Source organism: Electrophorus electricus, chromosome 2, assembly GCF_041902795.1.
Source record: "Electrophorus electricus isolate QZ-2024a chromosome 2, ASM4190279v1, whole genome shotgun sequence".
In the NCBI taxonomy this organism is placed as follows: Eukaryota; Metazoa; Chordata; class Actinopteri; order Gymnotiformes; family Gymnotidae; genus Electrophorus; species Electrophorus electricus.
The window spans coordinates 12,890,348-12,910,000 of NC_137498.1; the positions used below are offsets into that span (position 1 = coordinate 12,890,348).

A 19,653-nucleotide genomic window follows, 5' to 3' on the forward strand; every position below is an offset into this window, starting at 1 on the left:
GTGATTCTTATTACGTTATCTGACGCCAAACCAGAGGTGATAAATCTGATTTTGAACCCTGACAGACTCAAAGGGGCCTGGATGTTGCACCAACTGCTGTGATCAGATCATCATAGTGAATCAACATACAAGACAACACACTGGGAATGCACACCTCGAGACAAGAACAGGACCTCTAGAAAGTTGGACTAGACATTAATTGCTTATTTTTTCACTTATTAAATTCATTTTTCTTTTTCAATTGTTATTATAGTGGTGACCATTGTTGGCCAGAGGAGGATGGGCCCCCTTTTGAGTCTTGGTTCCTCTCAAAGTTTCTTCCTCTTACTTCTTCCTCTTGGGAGATTTTTCTAGCAACTGTTGCCCTTGGCAATCCAGTAAAAACTGCAATCTAACGTTTTACCACTAGGTGGACCCATGCTACAATTTTACGTAAATCATATGGCAACACCGGGATTATAAAATGACAAATTTCTTATTAAGACTGATATAATTTATTTTTTAAAAGTCCAATTTTCCTTCTATAAGATTGATGTATTTTTTTATTGACTTACATAATTCATACCTTTAACCTGTGCATTATTGTACAGACCAAGAAAAGGCTTTTGATATGTAGAAGCTGAAAGCAACAGTACATTTGTGGTGTGAGTACAGTTCTCATCTCTAGTGGTGGAGTGACATTCTTACAGAGTGAGGACCAGTTTTTTGGCCAACAAACAAGTTACTCCTGCAAACAAATTCCATATCAAATTTGAAACTGAACCACACTACTCAAACTGAACATGTGCAATTGAAATACACCATGACTTATTTTTCATGCACTGCATTATGTATAAAAATAATGTTTTGAAATTAAATACTCCTTTAAACATCTGTTCAAACTTTTTTAAAGTCTCAGGTAGCCAGTTCTGTGGCTGCCGTAATTCCACCTGCTGTTGTAACAGACACACTTGTACTGCGCCTTTAAGAGGGAGCTTTATGGTTCTGTAGATTGAGAGAGAGAGAGAGAGAGAGAGAGAGAGAGAGAGAGTCTCACCCCCTGAGCTTCTACATCGTGTCTCTGTGGACGGTCTCAAAGGACGGAGCCACTTAACTAAGAATGAGACCGTCCTCACTGACAATGTGAGAATATCTGATAGATCACTGAATGATAAGGAAGAAAGAGGACGTACCACATGACATCTTACAAAACCTACCGCATCTCTATATTTGGTGTGTGTTGTGTTGAGCTTAGTTTGTCAGTTTCATCTGAATACACTTCCTCTCCACTATAAGTGTAGTTGTGAAGTCATTCAGTAGACTGTATTGAAGAGTGTGTACGGTGTGTATCAGCAGTCCTGCTGTAGCTGTGTGTAGTGTGTGTGTAACTCAGTAAGAATGCAGGTGTGTGTTTATCTGCTCCTTGTGCTCCACGCTGCTGATGGTGAGTGTTACCTTCTCTCTACAGGTGTTGTCATCCTTATACATTCATTTGCACAAAGGTATTTATATCTGGGAGCAGCAGAGAGCAGCAGCTCACCACTTACCCCAGATTCTGTCTATCTACCAAGAAATGTCTGAAGTCCAAATTTTGCCTCTTTAGTTTAGAACAAAAGCTGTTAAATGCTAACGTTGCTAACAAACACTGGAGGTCAACAGCAACTCAAATATAGCCTTCATAAATACAAGCCCACAAACTTCTCTCAAGCCGGTGAAACCGCGTGTTAATAAATGTCTCCCAGACTAGTCGGTGTGTCATATAACTCACTGTGAACTAGACAAGTGAAGAAACACGTCACCGGGAAGCGACCTGGATGAGGTTTGAGGACATGTAGCTCGATATCTGACTTATTTACAAATCCTATTAGCTGTCGTTGCTGTTGGCTTCCAATGTTTGTTAGCAATGTTAGCAGTTTTTTTGTTCTAAAGGAGCGAAATATGGACTCCAAACATGTCTTGTCCACCCGAGTTAAGGGAGAATAAAGTAAATTTGCTTCTTCGCCGACTTGTTCCGTTAAGTGGCACTGAAATCTGCGCTGTGGTTCAGTCCGGTAGGGAGGAACCGCTGCTAATTACTTGCTAATTAGTTACTTAAGATCAGCATAAGCTAGGAATTGTAGGGACTTTAGTAAGACTGACAAAATTGAGAAACAAGAAGAGTACAAGAGTTTTGTGACTCTTACAAGAATCATTTTGCTCTAGAAATCGGTACATTTATAAAAACAATTTGTTTTTTATTATGGTGTGGTATGTGAAATGTGCTCACTTGTTTATTTCTGTTTGTGTTATTTATTCCTCTCTTGTTCATTCTGTGTATGATGCAACTCTTGTCCACTACCCACTTCTGTATCCAGCTGCCTGTGACAGAGGTCACACCTCATTGTGGTTGACTGTATATGTGGTACAGTCCTGTACATGTGGTGTATGATGTGTGTGTTTGGTGCTTCTGTGTGTTTTCCCGAGTGTGGGTGGGTTTGGGGGAGAGACTACAGAGGATTCTGATCTCATGAATTTTGACATGCCCATCATATCCCTTACTGAGCTAGCAGTCAAACAAGTCAGTACTACTCTATATTACCATGGAGACCAGAGGAGGGGCAGAGCTCACTACCTGCGGGTTAAAGAGCTAGACTTTTACTGAATCCATTTCAATCAGGAGGTCTCAGCTATCAGGACTTCCCAGAGGGTTTCAGCCAGACAGCTGTCTCCCACTGTGAAGACAGTGTGTTTTGTTTTGTGTTTTTGTTTTTTTTACCTATTTATATGGTTTACTGCTGCTCAGGCACATTGACTATAGTACTTGCTGACACTTCATACAGTAAGTGGACTCAGATTAGGCTGGATCCCTGCTCAGCTTTTCTGAAATACAATCCATGCTTAACTATTTGGTCAACCAAAGTAGCCCAGATCTCATCAGTGATGGTTGCTCTTCCTCATCCTCATCTTCTCTCTCCAGTATTGGCCTTCATTTATATCCAACAAAGATATCGAGCCTGTGGCCTGTTTATAGTGCTCAGGCTGCAATGTTGGTGATGACGGCTTCAAGACACCTGTATGGAGAAACTAGTCGCATGCATTGCTCAGGTGTCATTTTGGCCCATTCTTCCACACAAACACTCTTCAAATCCTGATGGTTCCGTGGGCTCCTTCTATGAACTCTGAGCTTTAGTTCCTTCCATAGATTTTCAATTAGATTCATGCAGAAAAAAGCAGAAAAAATAATGTTCTGAAAAAAATCCATAATGGAACAATAAAACAAATTGTTTTTACAAATGTACAGAACAAAAATGATACTTGCTTGTAGGAGTCACAATTTTAATTGTAGATTTAGCAGTTAGCCTCCTTTCCCAAGTGGAAGATGAACCCAAAAGGAATAAAACACAAGTACTCTGGTTCTTGGAGTGGCTACACTGTAATGTTATCAGTCTTAGTCCTGCCCCATCACTGTTAGTCCTCCACCTACAATTCCTAACTTATGCCAGTCTGAAACCACACCTGGAGTAACTAATTAGCAGTTAATTAGTAATTACCAATAGATACAGCAAATTATACAAAGACAGCACTGAAACCAAGACAGAAGAACATAACTACACTTCACTGGCTAGATACCATACAATAAAAGTGTGTGTGTGTGTGTGTGTGTATGTGTTCGTGTACACGTATACTCGTGTGTGAATTTAAGTTTGTTAATTTAGTTTGATCCTGGCGTATTCTGTATTATCTTCATTATCCATTTCTTTGGGTGCTGGTCTGGTGGTGTTAATATGGGCTACAGTAGAATACATCACATCATCCTGCAGAAAATATCACAATTTCAAAATTTTAACACACATACATACAGAATAATGCACATACTGTTGTGTGGTTTATTACAGTTATTAATACATAACATGTTGAAAAAAATATGTTGCATTTATACAACAGTAAAATGCATTATAATACAATACTTGGGTTTATAATAAACTACATTACAGTGTTCCTGTAGAAAACCAAACAAGGCAAATGAGACAACTTATGTACACATTAAAGCACACATCCACATATGCAGATGTGTTTACACCTAGACCCCTGCTCTATACCTACACATAATAGGCTGCCATTTAATCTGATTTATATTCATTCACAAACATGTAATCAATCACTAGCCACTATAAAAAGGAATAACCAGTATTCACCTGAGTCTTTACTGTAATATGTGCACCTATCTTACAGGTGTGCACCACTGTTTATTGGGTGACCACTGGAGCACTGCTGAGTGGATCCTACCTGGATGGTGGACCACTGTCAAGAAACAAGTGTCTCTGCAGTGGTAGTGTCTTTAGGGCATGTATGAGTGTGTAACAAGAACAGCAATGTGTCTGGAGTTTATACACAAGCCTGTGGAACTGCACACAGGTATATAATGCAGCTAGAAGATAATGATGTAGTGTAAAGGTGATCCTAATAAAGTGGCTGAGGAGAGTAACCACATACATACATCACCTGCCCTTTTTAAATACTAATGATAAATGTGTGTGGATCACTTTTTCTTTAATTAATGAGTTTTTACTGGCGAGATCTTGAAAACTAGTCAGACCGAAGGTTTTTTGCCTCATTCTGGTGCCACTTAAAGGGATAGGTCGGCACAAAAATAAAATGTTCATTATTTTTCCCTTATACCAGATGGCCAGGATAACCCTGTTTGAATGATGCAGTGCCCATCATCTCTAGCAGAGCCACATGCTGCAAAAGTCTTAAGTGAATAACTGTCATGCTGGTGAACCACAGCACATTAGACAAATAACAGTTAAACTACAGAATATTAAACAAATAATAACTGCTCTGTTAAACTACAGAATATTAAACAAATAATAACTACTCTGCTGAACTACTGCATATTGGATGATGTCAAACTGTTCATCACAATTTAGTATTCAGAATCAACTGTGTGCAAAGAGACTGTAGTGAAGTTCTCTGTATTCTGTGGTGGAAATTCAATGAAACGGGGAGTCAGATGTGGATAATAAGTAAAAAGGTTTTAATAGAAAAGAAAGATTCCACAGAGTGTGGGGCTCACTACCAAGAGAAGCCCCGAGTCATACAGAGCATTGCTTGATATACAATTCTAACTGTATGCATTGACCAATCACAGACTTCCTGCCTCTTGTTGCTATGGCTCATATACCATTCAGCTTTAAGCGTTGCTTATCTCTTTCAGGCCGGCTGGTAAGAATCTTGCTTGACTGTCATCCCTTAATTGCAGGCAATAAAGCGATTGCAGGCAATAAAACGAGAGACATCTTCCTGCTTATCTAATCTACGGTCTCACTCCCTTAAAGTTCTTTGCTTACATAAACATTTTTCCTAGGGAACAGGATACTGCTGAATGTATGTGAATCACTGAAGCACATAGTATTTCCTTTACATTTCCCCCCTTTGATTCTCATACAATCATTAACTAAAATCTTCAGTTATGGCAAAAACATGGAAGTTATCCTTATCCCAACATAAGTATGTATCATATCTGTGATATGATGAATTCTTTCCTGCACAATTAATTACGTCACATAAGTCAAAAGTCCATGCAGTAGAACTGCCCACCATATAGTCCAATTCTACTCCTCCATACTTTTGTATACACCAATCTTTAGATGTAATGACACTGATGCGTGATAGTATCAGGCTGATCCACAGGAGGTGCTGCATCTTGCTAGTCCTCCGGTGGCGTTTCTGGTGCCTTTTTACAATGCGTGTGATGCACCCATGTCGCTCTTCCGTCGGTCTTGACGGCGGTGTTAGTCGTCAGTAGCACTTGGAATGGTCCTCTCCACCTGGGCTGGTTCCACCGCTTCCTTCTGAAGTCCTTTATCAGCACCCAATCACCTGGTTGGTGGGTGTGGAGTGGCATATTCGTCACCTCGGGAAGAACTGCCTTCACCTGCTTAGACACATGGGAGAGAGATTTGTGCAGAGACACACAATACTGCAAAAGTGATTAATTGATCAGGTTAGTATCCCAGTCGGGCGGTCCTATCCCCGTGTTGGGAGGCCGTCCAAACACTATCTCAAAAGCTGATAAGCCTGTTCGTGCCTGCGGTCTGGTTCGGCATTGCCACAGGACGAGGGGAAGGCATTTTACCCAATTCATGCCTGTTTCCTGCGTTAATTTAGCTAGACCTCTTTTAATGGTGCCGTTTGTCCGTTCTACTGCCCCTGCACTAGCAGGGTGATAGCTGCAGTGTTTTCTCATATCTACCCCTAGGTATTTAGTCAGAGCTTTTAGTCCTTCGTGTACGAAGGGTGTCCCATTGTCACTGGACACTCGTCGTGGTAACCCCCACCGGGGAATAATTTCTCTCATTAGCGCTTTTGCTACTGCATCACTATCTTGTTTTCCCGTTGGGAAGGCCTCCACCCACTTGCTAAACATGCACACACACACAAGCATGTACCTCTTTCCTTCAGCTGGTGTTAGTTCTACAAAATCTATTTGCCAATGTTGAAATGGCTCACTAGGCGGCGGGTGTCCGGCGGGTGCGTGTTTGGTATGATTGTCCCCGTGTGGTGTGTTTTGTGCACATACCAAGCATCGGGAACAAAAATTTTGGGTGTGTGTGTTTATTCCTGGTGCATACCAATGTCTCGTTATACTCTCCACTATCCCCCCTTTGCTCATGTGACTCCTCCCATGAGCAATCTCAATTAGTCCTTTCATATAAGCTGTGGGGAGACAGGGTTTGTTCATTTCTGGGTGTACCCATATCCCGCCTATTTGTTTACACCCCCCTTTTTTCCATTTCACATAATCTTGTGGAGTGGCTTGTTTTTGGATATCTTTAGTAGATATTCTGGTTTCGGTATCTGCTTGTGCCATTTGTGTATGGAGCGGTTGTAACGCTGTGAGTTGAGCTACTTTATCCGCATAAGCATTCCCTTTTGATACGGCGTCATCCGCCTTAGTGTGTGCAGCGCACTTTATAATTGCTACTTCCTTTGGTAGTTGAATTGCTTCCAACAGCTCTGCTACTAGGTGGTGATTCTTTATCTTTGCTCCTGAGCTGGTGAGAAAGTTGCGATGTCTCCAAATGGCCCCAAAGTCATGTGCTACTCCCCACGCGTACCGGGAATCGGTCCAGACGTTCACGGTCTTGTCTTGTGCTAGTTTACACGCATATATGAGTGCAGCAAGTTCAGCTGCCTGCGCTGAGTAATTAGATGGGAGTGGTTCTGCTTTCACCACTTCTGTGTGTGACACAACAGCATATGCTGCTCGATTAGTGCCTTGAGAGTCACGTTTAGCTGAACCGTCCACAAAAAATTCCAGGTCCGCATTAAATATTGGTTCCTCCTTTAAATCTATTCTGGGAGATGTTGCAATTTCTAACACCTGTTGGCAGTCATGGGGCTCTCCTTCCTCCTCTGTAGGCAATAGAGTGGAGGGATTTAGAGTTGTGCATCGTTTCACAGTAACATTTGGCATGTCTAATAAGGCAGTGTGGTACCTAAGCCATCGCTGAGTGGACAAATGTGCCACTTTTTGATCTTGCAGTATTCTTGACACTGCATGAGGCACATGTAGGGTAAGCTTAGCGTAGCCTACTATGTCTCTGGAAGCCACTAGTGCCTTCTCGGCGGCTGCCACAGCTCTTACACATAAAGGTAGGCCTGCTGCGACTGTATCTAATTTTCCTGAGAAGTAGGCCACCGGCCTTTGTTTGTCCCCATGTTTTTGTGTCAATACACTTGTCATATATTGCCCTTTAACATCCACTGTCTGTTCAAATGGTTTGTTTGGGTCGGGAATGCCTAACGCTGGCATGACTTGTAACAGCTGTTTCAGTGTTGTGAAGGCCGCCTCAGCTTCCGGTGTCCATTCCGGCTGTGAGGAATTTGACCCTTTGGTCGGTATTATATCTCTGAGTGGTCCCTCATCTGCATAGGATGGTATGAATGTCCTACAATAGGAACACATTCCTAAAAAGGACAACAGTTGTTTTTTCGTCATGGGCTTTGGTATAGTCAAAATGGCATTCACTCGGTCTTTAGTCAGCATGCGCGTTTGCTCAGTGATGTCATGTCCTAAAAAATGCACTTGCTGCTTACAGAACTGTAATTTGGATTTGGATGCCTTATGGCCTTCCCCTGCTAAATGATGTAGCAGTGCCACCGTGGCTTGTTTACACGCTTCTCGTGTTCTCCCACAAATCAAAAGATCATCAACATATTGCAGCAAGGCTATTCCCTTAGGGAGTTCTAAAGCCTCTAGGCTTCGATGTAAAGCGGCATTGTAAATGGTTGGTGATTCACAATACCCTTGACACAATCTCGTGAATGTGTATGGCTTTCCTTCAAAAGTGAAAGCAAACCAAAATTGGCTATCCTTGTGCACAGGTACGCTAAAGAAAGCGTTGGCCAAATCAACTACACTGAACCACTTACTGTCTGGTGGGATCTGAGAGAGAATGGTGTGCGGGTTTGGAACTTCTGGGGCTCTAGGGTGTACTGCCGCGTTGACAGCCTGCAAATCCTGCACAAATCTCCATTCATCTCTCCCTGGCTTCTTAACTGGGAAAATTGGAGTACGTACTGGTGAGTCTGGGCATGGTACGATAACTCCTGCTTGTTTTAATGATTGGAACACAGGCCTGATGCCCTCCACTGCCTCTGGTTTTAGAGGGTATTGTTGCTGGTGTGGTCTGTAATCAGATTTTGGGGTGATGTGGACAGGCTCACATCCTTTTATTAAGCACACATCATTTTTTCCCTGTGCCCATAACCCTGCAGGAACTGTTTTCAGTTCCTCTTCCTCTTCCTCTGAGAGGGTAACAGAGGCTACCATAATTACTATATTTGGACTTACAAGCTCGACCCCCCTTCTGCAATTTAGCCTATACGGGGTTGGCATTTTCCACACTTCTATGCTTGGGCTGTACATAATTTTACACTGGGGTTCTTTTATCCAATCAGTTGCGCTCAACACGCGTTTTGTCCACAACCCTACTCTCTGCCAGTCTGGGTCAACATGTGCGCTAGCCAGCGACACATGAGGTGTTGCATGTGAGATTGAATATAAAGATTTCTGTTTATCTGAGAGCTGCACCACTCCCGCAGCCCACTCGCAGTCCCACACTATGGCTGTGATAATCAAACTGTCACTGCCCCCTAAGTCAAATTTCTGTTCAAAATCAACGTCACATCCCTCATGGACCTTCATTGTACAGTGAATAGAATCACTTTGTTTAACTGTCAGCTCACCAGGTAGCGTGTTAGTAACTTCAGTCATAAAATGTGTTAGTACTTCCCCCGCAGTGCACTGCAATTCATACACGTACAAAGGGGCTCCTGCCTCTAGCTGGACTCCCTGTGTAGGTGTTTCCCACGTAACAAACAACCCCTCTGGGTTGCTGCTAATTGTGCACCCAAGTTTATACATTAAATCTCTAGCTAACAAATTAATTGGACAGGTTTCTTATATCAAAAAACTATTTAAATTGGCTTTTCCCTAAACTACATCGGAGAGGCTCGGACATCCTTTCATCAATGGGATGACCTCCCACTCCAATTACTGTTATCCCATATCCTTGTCTCATTCTACATTCTATTAATCCTTCTTTTAACACTGAGTGGGTGGCACCACTGTCAACCAAAAACCTAACATTTTTCCCTCTACTTTCACAGTTACCTCGGTGAGGCCTCTCGGCCCTTTACTAATCTGCTGTAATAGTTGGTAATTTAAATTTGTCACTTCCCTTTTGCTGTCTTCACTCAGTGGTCCGCTGCTGTCCTGCCTCTCCACCGCCCGTCACTCGTGGATTGTGGGATCCTGATCTGTGCCCCCGTCATACGAGTTATCCTCCTCCGGACAGTTTCTGGCAATATGTCCAAGCTTTCCACAGTTGTAGCATTCCTGCTCTTTCATCCAATCAATTTTTCCTCCTTTTCCTCTTCCTCTGCCTCTTCCGCATCATCAACAACCGTCTCAGTTCAGCCTGTGTTGGTCTGCAGGACTGCACGAATGCCATCAGTTTTTGTCCGAAGCGTCGTCCGCCGATGTCACCTGGCTTGCTCAGGCCATCGGCCGCTTTCATGATGTCATCTGCAGTCCAGTGACGGTGGACCATAATCACTCCCTCAGGCCCTGACACTTCCACCATCGGGAACTGTGGGGCATAGCCTACCTCAGGCTCTGCAGATGGCTTTATAGTGGTGTGACTTTGAGTGCGATGAGCCACTGGTGAGGTTATTGCCTCCAGTTGTCGTCTTAATTCGTCATATGGAGACGGCTTTGGTGTTAATGAAGTTCCTGGTTGCGGATAAGGAGGTGGATTTGCTAGCGCTTGTGGTTGCTGAATCAGCTGGGGGGCTCTCGGCGGGGCGGCATCGAGGTCAGGATCAGCTAAAGAAACACACTGAGACTTCATTATTACCTTTTCTATGTCCTACCTGCTGCTTCTGCCTTTTCTCAGCTTCTTCTAACCACATTTTTGCCTTTTCCAGCATGTCTTCACTGTTCTCATCAAAATATTTCCGCGCTTTCTTATCAGCTTCCCTAGGCTTAACCTTAACTCTTTCAATTAATTTTAACAGGTATGCAACACTTAGAGTCCCTGAGACATTAAAACCGTAATATTTAATCCAAAATGGGACATGTTTGTTTACATGTTCCCCGTAGTCCTTATTCATTTGAAAGAGTAGGCTACTGGAGAACTTGTCCTTACTGAACTCATACTCCTTACTGTTGCCCGCACCCATAATAATAATAATAATAATAATAATAATAATAATAATAATAACCAATTTTTTTTTAATTTTTTTTTTCTTGGATCCAGGCAACAAAAGAACAAAGGAAACTTACCTACCTATTCTTATCTTATTATCCACACCATCTACCCCCGATATGGATTAGTTCCGCTCCAGCAAATCGTGCTAGTATACTGAGTCCACTCCTTTCCCTACGGGGTGTTCTGTCGGCCCGGGCCTATTTCTTACACTAGTACGTCTACTCAGTGTGCCTATTCTCTTAGGCTGGCGGAGTCCCAGACTCCGGAGTCCTCTAGACCCTATTTTTAAGCCCTAGTATCTCATGTACTATGCTACTTTACAGACCCACCCCAGGGTAGACTCAGGCGGATCACTATGTCACTTTCTTCTAGGATTAAATTACTGAACTTCACCACTTACTTTCTGTTCGTTAGATCAGGCGGAGCACACCACCGGAGTCAAGCGGGACGTCACTCCCTGGTTAGGTACTTTCCCATATTCTTGTGGGTTTCCCTCTTTCTCCAGCTCAGTTCTCTCTCTGAGGAGCGTCCTCGAAGTTTAGTCACCGCTGCTCCGCATGGTGCCTCTCGCTGATCCTGCCGACTACGCCAAATTCTGTGGTGGAAATTCAATGAAACGGGGAGTCAGATGTGGATAATAAGTAAAAAAGGTTTTACTAGAAAAGAAAGATTCCACAGAGTGTGGGGCTCACTACCAAGAGAAGCCCCGAGTCATACAGAGCATTGCTTGATATACAATTCTAACTGTATGCATTGACCAATCACAGACTTCCTGCCTCTTGTTGCTATGGCTCATATACCATTCAGCTTTAAGCGTTGCTTATCTCTTTCAGGCCGGCTGGTAAGAATCTTGCTTGACTGTCATCCCTTAATTGCAGGCAATAAAGCGATTGCAGGCAATAAAACGAGAGACATCTTCCTGCTTATCTAATCTACGGTCTCACTCCCTTAAAGTTCTTTGCTTACATAAACATTTTTCCTAGGGAACAGGATACTGCTGAATGTATGTGAATCACTGAAGCACATAGTATTTCCTTTACAGTACACAAGAACCCTTAAAGTTCTTCCATACTCTCAGATACACACAACCTCTCACCAGTATCTGCATGACTTTTTCATTGGGTTTAACATTCATGCAGAAACATGATCCAAGCTTTGGCACTGTAGAACAGATCTGTGCACTGAATCAGAGTTCACTGATATTATAACATGGATGTGTGACACTCACCCGTGTCTGCTGATCTCTCCTCTGTCCTGTTTGTCCCTCTCTGCTCACCGTCTGTTCACATCTCTGAACTACAAAATTAATGAACTCAGTGTCAGCACCAGCTGTGAGAGGAGACTCTTCTCTCTGCTCTTTTTTTTCTTTTTCTTTCAATCTCTCCCTCCCTCCTCCTCCTCCTCTCTCCTTCTCTCTCCCCCTCCCCCTCCCTCCTCTCTCTCTCACCCTCCCTCCTTCACTCTCCATTTCTCCCTTTCTCTCTCTCTCTCTCTCTTTCTGGGAGTGAATGAATTAGGGGCTCCTGGGTCGAGTCTCTTCCTCTCTCCCTCCTTCCCTCCCTCCCTCTTTCTCTCCTCCCCTCTCTCTCTCTCCCTCTTTCTCTTTCTCCCCCTCTCTCTAGAGCAAATGAGAACAGTAGTAACTAAATAAGGAAACTAAACAAGTCGTGTGTAATATGGGTATATAACTGACTAGAACCTAAACAGGACAGAAGACAAGAGTCATTAACTACAGGCATGAAATACAAATACAAACAGAAGATGTAACTAGAAACAGACAGAAGTAGAACTGCAGATCCTGCCACTGGATAGATTTTTTGTTTTATCTAGTACAGTAGTTATTGGTACAGATCAGTCACTATATGCAGTCAACAACATTTCATACATTAAATACACAAGAGGTTGGTTTACCTGTTACTTGGAGTTTGACCTCTATAAGATGATCACTGCTGATGCGACACCTGTACTGTCCCCCGTCCTCTTTAGTCAGACCAGATATGAATAGAGAGAAATTTCCTGAAGCAGCAACCAGCTTAATTCTATCAGTGTAACGGTTTGTCTGGTCAGTTGGGTAGATGACATTAGATTCTTCTATAAAACTCCATCTGGCAGTCTTTGGCTCAGCCAGCAGTTCGGTGCAGTAACAGGGTAGCAGGACAGACCCTCCCACGTATCCACTCAGCACTGTGGGAGGATTCTCAACATCCTTACAGACTAGAGGGAGCAGAAACATTGGCATGTTACACTACTGTTATGAAATAACCTGTACAACCAGTGACATTCATCTGTGAACCATCATATGAAGACAAAACAAATCCATCTGTCAGATTTTTAACATCAAAAAGATGTTCTGATACTCTGTAACTTACAGAGTTTATGCAATAGTTTATGCTCCATCACATTTGATAAATCTGAATGGATGAGAAAAATCTTGTATTTGTAGAGTCAGTGGTTCTAGTCCATCTGGTTTAATACAAAGTTAGTGTTAACCATCCTCCAACTCCAGTCATGATCAGTGTCTGACCACTGAAACACTGCTGGCTGGATATCTTTCACTGTCAGAACACTCTCAGCCTACCAGTAGCACTGAATCCAGTAACACTGCTGTACCTGAACCACTCATACCAGTACAACACCCACTACCAAGCCTCCAGCACTGTAGTGGGATTGACGTGTGCAGAATGGTTCAGTATCCACATATACTGGGACATCTGTGGTCAGAAACTGACCAGTGATGTCCTGGTTGCAGGGTGACACACAAACTGTGTATGGCACCAGGTGGACACAGTCTGTAATTATACCTACACATTCACTTATTAGAGGTACTGAAAGTGTTCAGTGAGGGCAGGTGAAATGTATGTTAGTTGTGTTTTAACTCTTCTAGACTGGTGACTGAGGGTGTCTGGTGACTAATATCTGAGGATAATGTGGTCCACATGATAGATACATAAATATGTAATGGTGTTTCTCTACTTTTAAACGTCCTGTTTAGTGTCCTGTTAGTAATATGTGATGTTTTTAAAAGGTATTGGACATGAAGCACAAGAGGACTCAATGCATTTTCATATGAGATTTTATTTATAATTATTTATTTAGTTACTTGAAAATTTGAAATTAAGCTTATCAAAGCAACAAAGACCATACAAGAGAACAATATGTAAAATTAAATTTTGGAGTATATTTGGAGTGTGTCTGCTGCTCTCTCCCCCTGTAGAGTGTGTTCTCTGTCTTCTTAGAGGAGATGAGATGTGTGATCACCTGTGTCTGCTGTTCTCTCACCCTGTAGAGTGTGTTCTCTGTCTTATTAGAGGAGATGAGATGTGTGATCACCTGTGTCTGCTGTTCTCTCCTCCTGTAGAGTGTGTTCTCTGTCTTATTAGAGGAGATGAGATGTGTATGATCACCTGTGTCTGCTGTTCTCTCCTCCCTCTGCTTATCCAGCTCTGCTCCCCTTCTGTCTTCATTTATGAACTTCAGAATGAAACCAGACAGACTGAGACACACAGATCATGGTTTGTGTGTGTATTTGTACATGTGTGTATGTTTGTGTTAATGACCATGTGTGTTTGCATGTGTTTACCTCTGTATCTCCACTAAATGACTCCTCTGTATCCTAACAGTAGCAGCAGAAGTGGAACGGTGATGTAAGTCATGGTTGAGTGAGTATAATTAAACCAATAAGGGGGGTTTACATGTTTACATATTTGTTTGTTTCTGTACTGCTTTGAATCTGTGTAGGTAAAGACATTATTTAATTACAATAACAATACACACATCAGTGGGTATAGGATAGTAATATAAGATATAAATACAACTCAGTTGTGTCTCTGCGTGTTTGCATAAGAGAGAGAAAGAGAGAGAGAGAGAGAGAGAGAGAGAGAGAGAGGACTGCATCCTGTTTCTGATGGTGCACGTACAATGCACTCTGTGTGTGTGTGTGTGTGTGTGTGTGTGTGTGTGTGTGTGTGTGTGTGTTTTAGCCGATGTGTTTTATGATGTTAATAAGAAAACTATGAGTATTCTTACCTTCAGCAGGGGCCCCTGTGCTGTCCTCACTGTGTCTGCCAGCAGGCCTTTGAGAGGATGTGGTTACTGGTCTTGTCTGGCCAGTGATCACTGGAGTAGATTTTGTAGTTTTAAGTGGAACCTCTGGAAGGAGAGAAGATTTCAGAATTGTGATGAGAGTTACGTGATCAGAGTTCTGCATTTCTTACTACAGGATAATCTTTGGTTTGCCCTCTGTAACGTGTATAATACTGCTTCCAGAATGGTGTTCATCAGCCATGCCTGGTACCATCACTGCTGTATCGATCGTGCAGACACACTTGTTTATACATTGTTTTAATCTCATAATTCAGTGCTTGTTACTCTTTATGAGGATGTGCTCTGGTATTATGTGTGTGCGGGGGGTTGTTTTGATTCATGCTGTTATGCTCTCTAAGTCTTTAAGATTGGGTACTGCACACTCATGAATAAACTCAACATACATTTCCTACATGACTTTCCAACAAAACTACATAGCAATTTCACTGTGTGAAATATTCTATCAGGAAACGTCCAACACTCATCTGTTGTACGTGTGTATATGTTGTGTGCTGTCCTCCACTATCCTCTCTAGTGCTGATCTGTGACTGTCTTACTGTACGTGTGATCTCTCTGCAGCAGGAGTGAGACATCACTGACTACATGAAGAACTATCTGACTGTTCCTCAACGAAGCCTGTCATACCTACACACACTGTTTTTAGGACTGTGGCGTGAGTGAGTGAGTGAACACATGAGAACTGAAATCGAGACAAACACTTCAGCTCACACACACTTCCCTCTTCCTACTTTCACTTGTTCAAATTTGTCCTCCCTCAATTCGAGGGTTGGCCAGATAACCTCAGATAACCTCAACCAAAACCCTAGTAACATGCTATTCTTAATCAGTTCAATAGCAGTGTTTTTATGAGGAACTCCATCCATAAACATTACATTGTAGCCTTGCATTATTCAATTACATTGAAATGTATTTGTATAATGCACTTCTCAGCAGGTGTTATCACAAGGCAACATTACATAAATTAGCTTTAAGAGGATGAGAATCCAGGCTCATCCTCTTCTCTTCAACACGGGATGGTGTGCACATTATACTTCCCTAATTTACACACTCTCGTACGTGGACATGCCTAATAATTTAGTCTCTCTTTCTGCCGAGGTTCACCTACCCCTGATGTCATGATGTTATTGAGCCTACACCCGTCTCAGCTGCCATGGCTCCTCCCTCCACCCCCTGATGTCCCTTGCTGTAGCCCACCACACCTCCACCCCAGCCAACTACTTGATGGACGTTGATGGACGTTCTCTTGCGGGATGGGTTTCAGACACGTGCACTCCATCGGGACAAGACTAGGACATCTAGAAAACTGGACTAGACATTAATTGCTTATTTTTTTAATTTATTATTAGTTTTTTACTTTTCTCTTAAAATTGTTATTATTGTGGTGACTGTTGTCGGCCAGAGGAGGATGGGCCCCACCTTTGAGTCTTGGTTCCTCTCAAGGTTTCTTCTTCATACTCTAGGGAGTTTTTCCTTGCTACTGGGGACTTGGACTCGGACATTTGTAACACTGCTTTGTGACAATTTCTGTTTTAAAAAGCGCTACATAAATAAATTTGATTTAATTTACTATGATACACCATTCAAAAATGTCATATTCATGTGACACTCTGTTTAGGAAGTTACAGATATATGGACTTAATCCCCCTGTGCTGCTGAACGGATGGCTTTAATGCAGCTAGTGAGTCATTAATATGTCAACAAAAGAATAAATAAATGAATTTAACATTTAATATCAGTCTGTTCAGAGTATGACACACCTGAGTGTGTGCTGCGTTCCCAATGCCTTTACAGATTACAGCGGAGTATCTCATTTCTTGATAATCCTGCGGAAACCCAAACGCTTGGTTAAATGAAGAAAGCTGCTGAGGTCATTAGAGTGGAAGTAATGTCTGTGCATATGGAGTGATATGCAGTGTTAGCTCAGTGGTTAAGGTACTCAGCTAGTAATTAGAAAGCTGCCAGTTGCCACTGTTGGGCCTCTGTGCAAGGCCCTTAATCCTCAATCGCTTAAATTGTATTCAATTATAACTGTAAATTGCTTTGGATAAACGTGTGAGTTAAATGTTGTAAATGTTATATATTGGCTTTCTGTATTTCTGAACTATTTCTGATTGCTTACTTCTGTTTTGTGCCCCTCCTGGATTTGTCTGCCTGGATATTTTGTCTCTCTGGTTTTCAACCTGGACTTTAGTTCCTCTCTGTGATGCTCCCTGGCTCTGTTTATCCTATAGTACTGGTTCTGATCCTTGCCTGAGTTTGACTGTGTTGGATTATCCTTTTCTGATTAAAATCACATTTAATTTTATCCTCGAGCATCTGGCTTTCTCTGAAACATCAGTGTCACTGGAGTGAATGTGACATTGTTCCTCAGAATCCCTGCTGAGTCAATTAGTGATTGACTGATTAAACCATGAAGTTCAGAGCTGGATCACAGCAGAACTTAAAGCCCATGAATCTCAAAAAGTAGCATGGTCGTGTGTGTGTGTGTGTGTGTGTGTGTGTGTGTGTGTGTGTGTGTGCTGTCCAACCTTCCTGATCAAGTGTGTAGTGACCAAGAGCTGAATTATACACAGAATGAACAAGTGAGGAATAAATAAACAAATAAACAAGTGAGCACATTTCCACTCATTACTAATAACCACCTGAGAAATAAATATAACTTCTTCAGATATTATATATACATATATGAAGAAGATTCCAAGTTCCACATCCTGAAAAGCACCTTACTTGTAAGAGATCTTCTTCACACTCCATTTAGGCATCACTGTTTGGTGCAACAGGACAAAAGCAACAAACACAACTGGCACATCTGGGTGATGCTGTTGAATGTGCATGTTCATGTGTTTTAGCACACACACCCTACAACACCAACACACTGTCCTCGTCCACCACTCAGGTCACTGGGAAACTTTCCCACACAGGTAATTTGAAAGAAACAGCTCATAGTGTTAACGATTCAGTAAATGTCGCTAACGAGCTTGAGCTACATTTAGCCTAGCATGTTGCTAACTTGCTAATAGATTACATCTTAAGGTTTGGAGTGGAAATCGCAGATGTGAAGTTTGATTCCACATTATGTTCATCGGCCTTCACACTTAGACTACTGTGTACTCTCCGTATGACTGCGTACAGTGAACTGTAATGTGTATGGGGTGATTTGGGATGAAAACACATACCATTACACTCCTAATATTTATATTTTAGTATAACTATATAGGTAATAATGTCATATAAAGCTGTAGCAAGCCAACTGCCTCAGCTACAACAGCAAAATAAATTCACTTTGCAGAACCTTTTCAACGCAGCTCTACTGCCCTAAGCAACCACCTCCTATGACCAGCCTACATATAAACCCTTTCACACCAAGAACTGGACCAGAGTCGCCTGTTTGGAATAAAAGGTGATTTTCACGTGTGGTGTTTTTGCTCGAGTCTGAGTGAGACTGTTTCCATTTCACTGATCTGGTTTCACACTGTGTACAATTCTGCAGAACCATCTGCTCTACTTTGGAGTTCAACCCCGGTCCTAAAGAGAAAGTAACAGACAGTGACATCCAACTGCTGTCAGTGAACTGCACCACACACACCTTCATGATGTATGTGGTTATCAGTGGGTATAAACAGAAACCACAACTCTCTGTCCTGCTTTGGCTCTTTATTTATGAAACAGCAATAGATTCTCACAGTGGAAGTGATGCGTACAGACAAGGGACGGCATTTGACTATAAAATGACCTGCTTAACATAAAAATGTGCTACAATTTAAAGATTAAATATCCAAAAATGCTTCAACAGAGATTCACAAATAAAATGAAGAAAAACCATTCTGCTGAAAAAATCCATAATGTAATAAAACATAATAAATTGTTTTTATTATTGTACAGACATATGATACTTGTAGGAAATGATACTTGTAGGAGTCACAATTATAGTTGCAGACTGAGAAAATTTTAATTGATGTTTACAGCGTTTAACATTTAGATTTAGCAGTTAGCCTCCTTTCCCAAGCAGAAGATGAAATCAAGAGGAATAAAACCCGAGTACTCTGGTTCTTGGAGTGGCTACACTGTAATGTTATCAGTCTTAGTCCTGCCCCTGTCACTGTTAGTCCTCCCCCTACAATTCCTACCTTATGCCAGTCTGAAACCACACCTGAAGTAACTAATTAGCAGTTAATTAGCAATTACCAATAGATACAGCAAATTATACAAAGACAGCACTGAAACCAAGACAGAAGAACATAACAGTTCATTGGCTCCCATACAATAAAAGAGTGTGTGTGTGTGTGTGTGTGCGTGTGTGTGTGTGTGTGTGTGTGTGTGTGTGTGTGTGTGTTCAGGTTTGTTAATTTAGTTTGATATTGACATATTCTGTATTATCTCCATTATCCATTGCTCTGGGTGCTGGTCTGGTGGTGTTTATATGGGCTAGAGTAGAATACATCACATCATCCTGCAGAAAATATCACAATTACAAAATATTAGCACACATACATATAGAATAATGCACACACTGTTGAGTGGATTAATACAAGTGTTAATACAATAAATGTATTGTATTGCAGAAGTGTTAATTGTAATATACATTTAATCCATAAATGCACATGTAAATATAATTTATGCAAGCGTGTGTGTAATCTGTTTTATACATTCACAAACATTTAAACACTCACCAGCCACTTTAATAAAGACATGCAGTCTGTAATTTAATATGTGCACATGTCTTACAGGTGTGCACCACTGTTTAGTGTGACCACAGGAGCACTGCTGAATGGATCCTACCTGGATGGTAGACCACTCTCAACAAACAAGT

The 19,653-nt window shown here is 41.8% G+C and overlaps 2 long non-coding RNA genes across 3 annotated transcripts; one reads left to right on the top strand and one right to left on the bottom strand.

Annotated features, from left to right (window-relative positions):
• The first annotated feature begins 1,090 nt into the window (after nt 1–1,090).
• On the top strand, nt 1,091–17,148 carry LOC145647884 (uncharacterized). Of its 2 annotated transcripts, none has more exons than XR_014116396.1 (2): nt 1,091–1,423; nt 14,360–17,148. It is a non-coding gene; the product is annotated as an uncharacterized LOC145647884 (long non-coding RNA). The 2 variants fall into 2 exon arrangements; XR_014116398.1 differs by lacking the exon at nt 1,091–1,423 and adding an exon at nt 14,180–14,251.
• On the bottom strand, nt 4,976–11,774 carry LOC145647873 (uncharacterized). Its single transcript, XR_014116394.1, has 2 exons — nt 10,818–11,774; nt 4,976–5,896 (listed from the first exon to the last, which is right to left on the bottom strand). It is a non-coding gene; the product is annotated as an uncharacterized LOC145647873 (long non-coding RNA).
• Nucleotides 17,149–19,653: the final 2,505 nt, after the last annotated feature.